This window comes from Podarcis filfolensis (genome assembly GCF_964270895.1).
Source record: "Podarcis filfolensis genome assembly, chromosome: 15".
NCBI lineage: Eukaryota > Metazoa > Chordata > Lepidosauria > Squamata > Lacertidae > Podarcis > Podarcis filfolensis.
In genome coordinates, this window is record NC_139618.1 from 7,452,712 (window position 1) to 7,465,721 (window position 13,010).

The window sequence follows — 13,010 nt, forward strand, 5'->3', positions numbered from 1 at the left end:
CCAGCCAGAGAGAGATGGCAGCTGGACCTCCAGAGATCTCTATGTGGTCGTAATTGGACCCACACCAGTCGTAAAACACATCTGGTGCCTGGCTAATTTATAACACTGTACAGAACATTGGGTCAGCTACCTGGAGACCCTTAGCCAATCATGGCTGGGATGATTTTACAGTTTAGCTGCAAGATAAGTCCTGGATTGGGAAGTTGGTAGGTTAGACATGGCAAATTCCTCAGGCGGAGGGAAAGGTTCTAGAAAGTGGCTAGACTTTTTGGTTTTTTACAGGTGGGGTAGAGCAGATAGCCATTCTAGAGAGCACTAGATTTCATAGGAATGGTTTCGTTGAAGAGACTTGTAAGTAAATTTCTCTTTTAAGCCTGTAACGGTGTTTATGACTGATCCTAAGTGTTGTGCTTTTATTAGTGAAACCATTGAAAGTGTCTGTTAAAATAAAGTACGGTATCGTTTCCAGTGTGCCTCAGCTTTAATTTATTTCCAGAACTGGAAATAATTTGCCTTGGGAACTCCTCGCTGCAGATTCTTAGTGTTTGCATTCACACTTGATTTATACAGGGAGTGACCAAGGATAGATTTCCTATTCTCAGTCCTGTTGCCTTGGGAGTTTGTCACACCTTCTGACTCTAAAATTCTGTAATTCCAGGTGAGAATGTTTCCAGTTGTCATTCGCAAATGGCAGAATTGCAGCCCATTAAATAAGTAGATAATAATACATGGGTTCTAATTTTTCCGAGCTTGTTCTAATAGGCAAGGAGGCTATACGTTGTGTGCTGGATCTGAAGTAAGAGGCAATAGTTGAGTCCAGAATTAACATTCTCATATTGCAGGTTGGACTTTGATTTAGCATGAATGTTGTGCTCAAAGTTGCTCACAATAATCACAATAGCAGTAAAAAAGAACAATAATTGCAATCACGATCATATCAAACACAGTAGCATATAAAGCAAAGAACAAACAATTCATCTAAACAATTGATGCAATTTAATAAAGCCATAGTAGTTCAGATTTCAGCATGCATCATAAAATCATAGACTTGTGGAGCTGGAAGGGGCCAGAATGGTCATCTGGTTCAGCCCCTTGCAATGCAGGAATCTTTTGCCCAACATGTGTCTCGAACCCACAACCCTAAGATTAATTGTCTCATGCCATACCAACTGCAGATAAGATAAGAAAGGCAGATAAGAAAACACATAGGGCTCATTTATGAGTTTGTGTTTGGTTGGAGTCAAACTGGAAATGCAAGACATGGGTGTTATTAGTCTGTGAAATGGGTGCAATGGCACAAGCTGGTTTGAGAGGCTGGCCAGGAGTGAAATCAAGGCCATCCAATTGTATCAACATATGTCCCTGGGGAGGAGTCATAATTCTGTGCATGTGCAGTGCTTGCAGAAAGTCCTAGCTTTTATCCCTGGCACATCCAGTTGAAGAGATAAGGTGGCAAGTTGATGAGGAAATCTCTCCAGATTGTTAAATGTTGCAGTCCTTGCGGACCAAGTTTGTCAGGTGGGCGGGGCTGCCCCCTGTCAATCACCTGATGTCACAGTGGCGTCTGTAGGGATATTGCAGAGCGCTCTCATAACCTAGCACAGTGATGGCCAAACTTCGCCCTCCAGCTGTTTTGGGACTACAACTCCCATCATCCCTAGCTAACAGGACCAGTGGTCAGGGATGATGGGAACTGTAGTCCCAAAACAGCTGGAGCTGTTTGGCTATGCATTTTTAAAAAATGGCCAACACAACTGGCTTTGCTGCAGTAATAGCTTATTATTTTAATGTGCTGGAATCCCCATTACAAAGAAGCGGTGGGGCACAGGCTTGCATTACTTTTAGTGAGGAGGAAGAGTTGGGCTACATGTTTTTCCTATTAAAAAAAATAATCCAGGCCAAAATCTTACTACGAAGTTTCCGCAGTAGGTGGGAGGGAAGCAGGAAATCGAGTTATGTTCTGCAGAAATAAATATTTCTCTGGGTAGCTTTGCAGTGGGCCTGGCAATTGATTAGGTTGTATGTGAGTCACTCTTAATTCATCCTGTAATTAGGACAGCTGTGCGTGTGTGTGTCGTAGAGTTAGAAAAGTGTAATGATTTAGCTGTGGCTTCTCATGGTATTTTAATTTTGTTTGTTTTTTTGTCCTATTGTATGATGTATTATTTAACATATGTCTCATTTTTGTAAGCCCGTCTGGATACTTACGGTACTTAACGATCAAGTGGTTCTTGTTGTTTTCGTTGCTGTTGTATAGCCAAGAAACTGAAGTACAAATCAGGAGAAGCCGAATTCAAATCTTGCCCCTACATCAATTCACTCAGTGAACATAAAAGCTTAGCAGGGCTGTTTGTATGCTCTTCGGGGCACCTGGGTTGAATTTCTATTCATTAACTTGCTTGAAAACTGCACCTATATTCCTCCTTTCTTCCAAGGAGTTTGTGCTGGTGTTCGTGACTCTTCCTGTCCCCATCTTATCCTCACAACAACCCTGTGAGGTAGTTTAGCTTCTGTCTTTTCCCATACCTTCTGCTTGCCAGGATCATCATCCAGGACTTTTCTCCGTAGGCCCTGGATGTCAGGAGGGTGAGAGAATGATACTTTTAGGGTGACGCTGTAGGTTAAACCACAGAGCCTAGGACTAGCCGATCAGAAGGTTGGCGGTTCGGGAGGGACCAGCTCCGCGCGAAACGGGTCTTTTCCGCTACGGCGAAGCGGGGACCCTTTAAAAAATCACAGGCGGATGAAGCCTGTGACCATGGGACTCGGCGGGCACCTTTAGCGCCCCCCCAACCCGCGAAGGAACCCATAAACGGGCTCCGAAGCGAAGAAGGGGGTGTGGCGCGGTGCTGTGAGTCTACTGCTTTTTCCGTGGAGCGAAGCCACATAGCCATTGCCGGAGAGCGCTGCCTTTTTCCTGGGACAATTTGGCATCTAAAGAATCACCCGTGAGTACTTAAAACTCGAACAATTGGACTTCAAATAAGGATTGGCCACTAGAGAGGAATTGGACTTAAAATTTACTTCAATTTGGTACTGAAATGGGAAGGTCTAAACAGGAAGTCAGCCTTCCGTTTCTTTGTAGTCAGAATAAAGCAAAGATAACGTAACTAGAGCATAGAAATTCACCTTTAAAGGACTGGCTTTCATCATTTAAAATCGTGGAACCCCCCTTCGGTAGCAGGAGAAGAAGGGGGACCTCTTTTTGGATTGTCTAAACCTGCAGAAGTGAGTTTAAAGTAAAGTAACTTTCCACCGTCCTGATCCGGGAGCGGAGTGTCAGGACTGACGTTTGAAGCTCATTGACCAGAGACAAATGTTTCTGACAGATAGTTAAAAGAAAAGTAACATAGTGACTCCATTGTTTCCTTTCGCATTTTAAAGGAACAAATATTGACTGAATATTTTAAAAAAGAAACTTTGTTGCTATTGTTCTTAAAAGAAAGAATAAACAAGTTGTCCCCCTAGAGGGAGACTGTGAAATTGTAACCAACTTCAGGAGCTTGTAGCTGTTACAGATTATAATCGTGGGAAAGGACTTGTGACCTTGCAGGACAATGTTTTCAGAAGCTCTGTTGGGTGCTTTCTGTAAAATAAATGCCCTATTGGATCAGCTAAGCCAGAAGACGGACTTGATGACTAATGCGACCAGAAATTTTGAACAGGCAGTAGGAAAATACATGGAGCCTACCCAGGAACTAAAACAGGAGTGTGCTATGACAGCACAGAAGAGAGAAGAGGATACTGCTGAATCCTGGGTGTCAGAAATGGAGGGAGCTGCGGCTCTGCAGGATCATGAGCCTTTGGATTTGATAAATGAATTTGAAAAAAACCAGACTTGGAAAGATAAAGTTAGGTTTGGTTTGGAAATGGGGGGTTGGAATGACCCTCCCATGCCGGGATGTTTGGACTTTCTGAGTCTGGTAATGGGCCGTCAGATGTTTGGAGCTGTGGGGGCTTTTAATTTTGTAGGGAATCTGAAACAGGTGTTTAAATATCACATGGAGTTTAGTCTGGACTATGGAAATGGGGCTGATCTGTTGAAAAGGGTCAAAAATATTACTAAGCTGGAGTTCCTACGAGTGGAAGGAAAATATGAAGAAGAGCCGCGGAAGGGACATGGAAGAGACTTGAGGGCCTCGGATATAAGGACACCAGGTTAATGCGCTAGATAAATGGGACAAAAAGGACTGACAAAATCCGGAACCAGGAGGAAGGGACGCTGGATGAAGATTGGATTGTTTTACTTGTTTTTCTTTTATCATTAGGACTGCTTTAAAATAATTGATGAATGCTAGAAAAATGTTGAAATGGAACTACTTGGTTCTAGTAAAAATGATGTAAGGACAAAATATTATGAATTATGGATAGGATTTGCTGTGATAATTATTAACCAGGATACAAGAAAGGGGAGGAGGAGGAGGTCAAAGAAAGAAGGTAATGAAAGTTAAAAACTTGAGAATGATGGATGTATTTTTTCTTTTTACTTTTCTGTTTTGTCTTTTTTCCTGTTTTTTCTTTTTTATAATTTTAAAAAATCTTTAATAAATATTTTTTTTTTTTAAAAAAAAGAAGGTTGGCGGTTCGAATCCCCGCGACGGGGTGAGCTCCCGTTGCTTGGTCCCTGCTCCTGCCAACCTAGCAGTTCGAAAGCACATCAAAATGCAAGTAGATAAATAGGTACCACTCTGGCAGGAAGGTAAACGGTGATTCCGTGCGCTGCTCTGGTTCGCCAGAAGCGGCTTAGTCATGCTGGCCACATGACCTGGAAGCTGTATGCCGGCTCCCTTGGCCAGTAAAGCGAGATGAGCGCTGCAACCCCAGAGTCAGCCACGACTGGACCTAAGGGTCAGGGGTCCCTTTACCTTTACCCGCTTAAACTCCAACTCCCATAAGCTCCAGCCAGCAATTGTCAATGGTCAGGGATGAGGAGAGCTGTAGTCCTGCAGCGTCTTAGGAGAGCTACAGGTTTCTCAGGCCTTCTAAGGTAGCATTTATTTATTTTTTAAACAGAGCTGAAGCAAGCGTCATTGTGTTGCTGTGCTTCCTTGAGTTTTCACTCTGTTGCACCGCTGCAATATTTCTGTTTGTTTCCTGTCTCTGTATTTTATTGGATTTTTATTCTAAGTGATGGGACTCAGAACACAAACACTGAGCGATGGTGGGGATGGTACAGCACTCTGCACACCCTGAACCATGAAAATGGCTTGCTTCTTTGGCCTGATCCCTGCCAGGCTGTAGAATTCACCTTCGTTTCATGGAAAACAGGCCTGCCTCATTATTCCAGCTGCAAGCAAGCAAGTTCCACCATGCAGCTGTTGCAAACAGCATGTTTGACCTGCCTCAGCCAAAGGCAAAAACCGGACTGCCTCTTAGGTTGCTGACGGCTCAATCCTTTCTCAGGCTCTGATTGGCCTTTGTCCTGATCATCTGATTGGCTAGAAATCCTGTAGAGTCCACCCTTCCTTCGTTACCAGTTTGGGAAAGCCAGGCTGGTTCAGCAGGCTGGTTTTTGGCATTTGGGTCTTACTTGAGCAGCCACTGCTCAGTGGTAGAGCACCTGCTTTGCATGCAGAAGGTCCCAGGTCCAATCCTGGCATCTCCTGGTACAGATGGGAATGTTCTTTGAAGAGCTGCTGCCAGACAGTGTAGACCAAACTTGGTTCTCCAGCTATTTTGGACTACAACTCCCATCATCCCTAGTTGCGGGACCAGTGTTCAGGGATGATGGCAATTGTAGTCCGAAAACAGCTGGAGGTCCACGTTTGGGAAACCCTGATCTAAGAACTCACTGACAAGGTAGCCAACTGATCAGCAAAAATGTAACCTGACCTGCTCCTGCGTTTTTAAAAGAGAAAATTTAACACTGCAGAAGTCAGCAGGCAAAACTTTTCACTGCTGATCAAACTTGAAAACTTTGGTCCCCATCCTGCACTCAGCTCTCACCTGTGGCTCCTAGAAGCTGTCAGCATGTGACAGTGGCCACACTCCCAGGAAACTGCTTTGATTGGCTGGCTAAACCAGGTGAGGGCAGCAGGTGGGTCTCAAGCCCTCAGTGAGTTGTGAGGGATTTCACCTGCATGTGATCACAGGCTGCGACGGATTGAGTGGAAGAGACCAAGACTATTTTTCTTTCCTCTTTCTTTTTTGTTGTTGAGCATTTTTGGAGAAACCAAAGCTTTTGGAGCTTTTAAGCTTTTGGGTTTTCCCTGACATTTTGCCAATACGGCAAAATTCCCCCGACACCATTTTTACACCCAGAAATCAGGACATGTCAGGAATTCTCCTGTATGGCAAACCTAGGAAACCCTGATGTCAGTGTTTGAAATTAGCCAGGTGCGCTTTGTACCTGGCTGTTGGCCACTTGCGACCAAGTGAAGATGCCTGGGTCACAGGATGGTGCCTGGCACCTCCACCATCTGGAGGTGCGTGCCTGGGAATCATTGAATCTTGACTGTTTTCACACACTAATGCCACATTCTGTAGAATTCTATCTGTTCTATTCTATCTGCCCAATCTGAATGATTTTCAGGAACCAAAATGTTTTTTCTGTGCAGCCTGAGCAGGAGCAGTGAAAAGCTTTACAGTTAATTGTTGCAGCTTGTCTTCACTTACCCCACCCTGGCGCCCTGCTCAGTTGTGAATAATATTCTTGCGTTATGAATGGTGTGTGTCATCGTTAAGAGGCAGGCCGATATATGTGTGGACTGTCCCTGGATCAAGTGACCTTTCGTCTTTAAGTTTTCAAAGTTAGGGTTGCCATAGGTCCTCCTTTTCCAGGACAGGTCCTCTTTTCCAGGGGTAAAATTTCTGTCCAGGTGGATTTTTTGAATTTGCCAAAACGTCTGGGGGTCTGGGAGCGGGCTGCTTTTTATGTTTCATACGCCGTACTAGACAACCAAGTGCAAAACGTATACATACTGTGTGTGAGTTTTGCATGATGCAGGAAAGGGGTAAAAACCCAGGGGTGTGTTCCCCCCCCAAACCACTGATGCCAAAGTTGGCATTTTGAATGGACATCAGAAGCATACTCAGCCCTGTATGTATAATACATTGGCTCACCCTATCTCTCCCCCTCCCCCTTCCATTCCTAAGCTCCCGACCCTCCTAGCGCTGGGCCAGCTGCTGTGGAGGATGAGTAGATAATTCATGTCAGCAGCTGGTATCCTTTTTTAAAAAAAGAAATCCTGGGGAACCAGAGACGACTGCCTGAGCAATCCCACTCGATGGCAACCTTGTCAGCCGGCAGCCCTGCAGGGACAGCTTCTGTGCTCGCGTAGCAGTGAGCGCTGTTGTCGGTAGACAGCTTGTTGCTTTCTCTGGGTACCTGCTTCACCGCTCTCTTGCCTCAAAGGGAACTCTGGGCACGGATGCAATTGGCCAGGCAGGTTTCCGAAATCGCACCACACGTTGCTTCCCTTCTGCCTCCCGTCTGGCAGCAAACTCTGTCTGTCCCCCTCCTCTCTTAAAGCACAATCCAGGCTACCGCAATGATTTTTATAAGGCTGGTATTGCCTTTGTAATAAAAGGCACGCACCCACTGTAGTGCTCTTGCATAAGATGCTCTCTTAAGGACCAAGTCAGACTACTGGTCCATGCTAGCTCAGTATCTTCTATACTAGTGAGGAATCTGTGCCCCCCCCCCAGATGTTCATGAACTACAGTTCCAATCACTCCCTACCAGTGTCAGAGATGGTGAGAGTTCATCATCATCATCAAACCTTTTATTGGCATCACATACAAACATCCAAAACAAATCAATACAGAATTACCACTTCCCCAGCGGCACAAAACATTTGCTAAAAGAAAGGAGGCAGAGCAGTCTATCGTTGGTGAGAGTTGGAGGCCAGCAAAATTAGGAGGGCCGCAGGCTCCTCACCACTGGGGATGTAATAAGGCACCATTCTCTGTTCTGCCTTACATCTGTTGCGGAAATATTCTCTACCATTCCCCTCCATGTGACTTTGCTTTAAAAATCACATTATTTCCTACATTGTTTTTGACGTTTCCCTTGCAGTTAGGTGCATTTAAGCTAATTAATCACATACTGTAATTAATTACACAAGTTTTCAGCCACAGCAGTTAGATGAATAACGTGGGTTTTAGTGGAAACCGAACTGTAGTGGAATAGAAGCAGCGCAGATTGCAATGAGCACAGGATGGGGGGGAATCACTGTTTCCTTAATAGAAGGCTCTGTCCTGCCTACATGCCAACCACTTCTTTATTAGAGGTGTAATAGAGCCTCAAAGATCTGAGTACAGGCCAGGGATGGGGTAGAAATTTGTTCCGTTTGCATTTTAATGTGTACCTACCCAATTTCTCACTTGCCACACCAATGTGCAAACTGAAACGCAGCCGCTTTTTTTCTGAATTTCGTGATGCACTCCTCCAACCCAAATCCCCCCCAAATGCATATATAAAAAGCATGTATTAGAGAAGGATGTGCTCACAAATGCTTGTTGCATTAATGCAAAATGCTGTAAGAAGATGTCTTTTACATGGAAGAAATTACTTGCAAATTGCTTGTGTTTCATTAGGTTGAAGAATGTGGCTTTTTATGCAGACTCTTTAATTGTGAAGTGATGTGAAAATGGGGAGAACTGAACTGAAGGTTGGGAGGGGGAATGAGAAACCAAAATGGGCAGAATTGTCTGTCCCAGTACAGGCCCAGCTTCAGTGAGCAGCATCCTTGAGCAGCTGTTGGGGTTTGATTTGGAAGAATAGTTGCTAAATGGGGCCAGCCCTACCCTTAGGTGAGATGTGGGCGACCTTTGGCCCTTCAGATATTGCTGAACTACAATTCCCAGCATCCCTAGCTATTGGCCATGATAGCTGGGGCTGAAGGGAGTTCAATAGCACCTGAAGGTTCCCTACACTTGCAGTCACCATTGTGATGGTGGATGCTGTCCCATTGCCAGTGTTGAAGCAAGATTCAACTGCCAGTACAGTCAGCTTCCATACATGGAACCATCTGGTCCATCATTCCCCTGTAGCTCAGGGGTGGAGCACCTGCTTTGCCTGCAGAAGGTCCCAGGTTCAATCCCTGGCATCTCCAATTAGGATTGGGGAATGTCCCCGTTCTGAAAACCTTAGAAAGCTGCTGCCGGTCTGTGTAGACAGTACTGAGCTAGATGGACCAATGTTCTGACACGGTGTAAGTCAGCTCCCCCCCCCCCCATCTCAGGCATTAAAATGATTTGGGCCACTTCCTGCTTGGTAACGTGTAAACAGAAAATAAACGAAACAAAACAAAACTGGTGACTGTCTTGGCCTTCAGTGAAACCTCATGGTACTTTGCTACATGGTGTAAAAGAACACAGAAAGCTTTGTGGAATGCAGGGAAGAATGAGTCTTAATGGGGTTGTTGGTGGCAACTGGAGAAAGCAAACAGGGATGTATGAGACAAGCAAAAGGGCATTCTTTTAAGATTTTCATTCTCATTCCGCTCCTGGGCCCTCGGGTGGTTAAGAATGTGTGAAGCTGACCACTACTGCCCCTGCCTCCATTGCCTTGCAGCTATTAAACCCTGCATTTCTGAATGTTCTGTATACAGTGGTACCTCGGTCTAAGTACAGTCCTGTTAACGAACGATTCAGGGAACCAACTCTGCAAAACCAGAAGTAGGTGTTCTGGCTAGCAAACCTTGCCACGGAAGACCAACGGAATCTGAACGGGCAAAGGGCACTGGCGGCGGGAGCCCTCATTAGCGAAAGCGCGCCTCGGTTTAAGAACGCTATCGGCTAAAGAACAGACCTCTGGAATGAATTAAGTTCATAAATGGAGGTACCACTGTACTATGATCATCTCAGCATGCAGGGTTGTGGTGTGTGCGTGTTTAACAATTCCTCACCATTTCCCAAAGCTAGCTGTTTTTTCAGACAAATTCAAACACAACGAGTCTTGCTGGATGAGGTCCGTGGCTACCTCTAGTCCAGCATCCTGTTCTCACAGTAGAAAGGGAAGCCCACAAGCAGCATTTGAGCCTAACAGCCCTCTCCGCTCCTTCGACTCCCGCAACTGGCATTCAGACGCATACTGGGCACACTGCCTCCGAGGCAGAAACTATCTGTCGTGGCTGGAAGCCATTGATAGTTTTGTTCTCCGTGAATCTTTTCTGTCCGGATTTTCACTGTTTGAAATATGGCGACCCTAGCTTACTCCTTAGCCTTTCCATCTCCTGAAGGTATCCTGCAAGACAGCGCAGGTTTTAGGATCCTGCAAGGATCTGTTGTGGAGGGTTTGGGAGCACCTCCAAAGAAATATGGAAGGTGGTTTAGGAGACTCGCTATTTTCCATTCAAATTCTTGCAGTGTTCTTTACCTCCTCTAAGACAACTGTAACTCGTCTCTAACAGCGGCTCTTTCCCCCAGCTGAGCAGACTATATTCCAGCAAAAGTCAGAGGTTTCGACCAATAAATACCAGTAAAGTGGGGTGTAATGGTTGGATAAGAACCTAGGAGACCAGTGTTCAAATCCCCACTCAGCCATGAAGCTGACCTTGGGATTTAGTCTAAAATTCCCTCACAGGGTTGTTGTGAGTATAAGATGGGGTCATGGAGATCCATGGAAGAAAGGTGAGCTATAATCCTGGAGGAGAGGCTCAGAGGAATCTGGTGGAATTCTCTTTCATCACACTGGTCTCCTAGCAGCTGCCTGTTTACTTAGTTTGGAGACCAGGTGTTCTCTTATCTTGAAAGTCCTCTTAAGAAGACCAGATCCAGCAGCTGAGGCTGGAGAGGCAGCCATCACTCTTGATTCTGCCATTTGGCATCTGGTGTGGGCTCGATAAGGAGCCTACCCCACTGTTTGTCCTGTGTGATCAGAGAAGGTAGGTCTTTGGGTCAGCTGTACAATACATTACATGTTCCTTACAGTTGGGTGTATTGCAAAAGCGTCCAGTCCAATCACCGCCACCCCTTGGAGTGAGAAGCTAGGGATGATGGGAGTTGTAGTCCAAAAAAAGCTGGAGGACCAAGTTTGGCCACCACTATGTTACACAGTAGGTAGTATTTTATGATGAATGTTATTCTGAACACTGGGAATGGGCTAATCTGTCAATTTTGGTTTCTCTCAGATACTCAGTTTTTTTCCACTCTTACATTCAGTTCTCCACATTTCCACATAATTTGTGATTAGTTTTCAGAAGGCCTTAAAAAGACACGCAAAACATATCAGCATTTTAGTGTGAATTTCACCTAATGCACACATTTATCTGCAGTTTTGCCTAATTTTATTTTTTGCAAAGCAGTTCCCCATGATGCAATATTTTTTTGACACATTGTTTTCACGGATTACGTATTTTTATATACACTTTACTCAGTACATGCGTTTTTGCACACATTACTTGGCTGGAGAACTGCATTGCCATGTTCAGAGAAGTGTGAATTTGGAAGATGCCTGTGCTTCGGTTTGCATAGTGTTTTGGAAAGCATGAATTAGGTATGTTTGCCTTTAAATGCAAACTGAATTTAATCTCCCCCCACCCACCCCTGCATTCCTAGTGCCCCTTGGGACTGGTGGGTCAGAAGGCAGGGAGCCCAAGCAGTAGGTAGAGGCAGAGCTAATAGCAGGCAGAGCCAGTGAATTTTCTCTCCTTACCACCTCCCTACTAAGTTTTACGTGGGTAAGATGGAAACTTAGGAGGAGGACGCTTGACAGGCAGTGGCAGCACCTGGACTGGTTGCAAGTACAGAGGTAGGCAGGTGTTGGGGGTTGAGGGCAGAATGAGGTTGGTGGAGCAGTGCCCCCTTTTCTGCAATGGACCTGCCTCCACGACCTGGAATATATCCCTCCTGCTGTCTTCAGAGCTTTAATTCAAGCATGTATCAGCGCTGCCCCTTTAATTAATGGTTCTTTTGCAGACAGCTGGTATGATTCCCTTTTTAATCCCCTCTGCCTCATTTGCATATGGCTTAGTCAATGACCTAGCCTCCTCCATCTGAGAAATGCAGGGATTCCCACTCACCCGTATGGGCGTATGCAATGCACTCTAGGTAAGATGATCTCCTTTTATTGACTTTATTTATTTGTTCAGCGGAGGGAGCAGGATGTAGGCATTTGTGTTACACAGAACTCATTATCAGGTGTGCTTCTGTGGAAAAGCCTGAACACTCCCTTTCGCAACCCTCAGTGGCTTATTTAGAAGATCATATTTGCATGTCCTCTTCTGTGAGGCAAACGGGGCGAGGGCTATCTCATCGCAGGTTGTGAAAAAGATAGCTCCTGCTAGATGATATGCTGTGATTTTTGCCATAGGAAGTTCGGTAGAATCCTATTCCCAACCATATTCTTAAAATCTGTAATTCTGGAAAACTCTTATTCTGCATTTTATTTATTTATTTATTACACTTACATACCACCATAGGGACCTGGGTGGCGCTGTGGGTTAAACCACAGAGCCTAGGACTTGCCGATCAGAAGGTCGGCGGTTCGAATCCCCGCGACGGGGTGAGCTCCCATTGCTTGGTCCCTGCTCCTGCCAACCTAGCAGTTCAAAAGCACATCAAAGTGCAAGTAGATAAATAGGTACCGCTCCGGCGGGAAGGTAAACGGCATTTCCATGCGCTGCTCTGGTTCGCCAGAAGCGGCTTAGTCATGCTGGCCACATGACCCAGAAGCTGTATGCCGGCTCCCTCGGCCAATAAAGTAAGTTGAGCGCCGCAACCCCAGAGTCGTCTGCGACTGGACCTAATGGTCAGGGGTCCCTTTACCTTTACATACCACCAGCTTCATGGCAGAGTGGGGATTCGAACCCTGCTCTCCCAGTTCCTTGTCGGTAGGGCACACCATTTGCATTTTCTTCCAAGCCACATACTTGCAATATTGCGGAATCCTGTTGTTTTATTTTTTGGGAGTGTGTGTGTCAATGCATGATGGAAGAACGGGAGCACGAAGGGTCGTAGCTCAGAGGAAGAGCTTCCACCTTGTATGCAGAAGGTCCCAGGTTCAATGCCCTTTATCTCCAGGTAAGACTAAGAACGAACCCACATCTGAAATCCCCAGGAGCTGC

General features: G+C 45.5%; 1 protein-coding gene across 15 annotated transcripts in view; it reads left to right on the forward strand.

The window, feature by feature from the left end:
- Positions 1-13,010, forward strand: part of CUEDC1 (CUE domain containing 1) — a 70,442-nt gene that overhangs the window by 9,826 nt on the left and 47,606 nt on the right. For 4 of the 15 annotated variants that reach the window (XM_083587903.1, XM_083587901.1, XM_083587904.1 and 1 more), the window contains exon 1: positions 10,671-10,829. The exons of 8 other annotated variants lie outside the window; for them this stretch is intronic. The gene's annotated coding sequence lies outside the window, so the exon portion shown is untranslated. Of the gene's footprint in view, positions 1-10,670; positions 10,830-13,010 lie in introns of those variants that run through there. 3 more of the 15 variants (XM_083587914.1, XM_083587908.1, XM_083587915.1) reach the window with 1 other exon arrangement.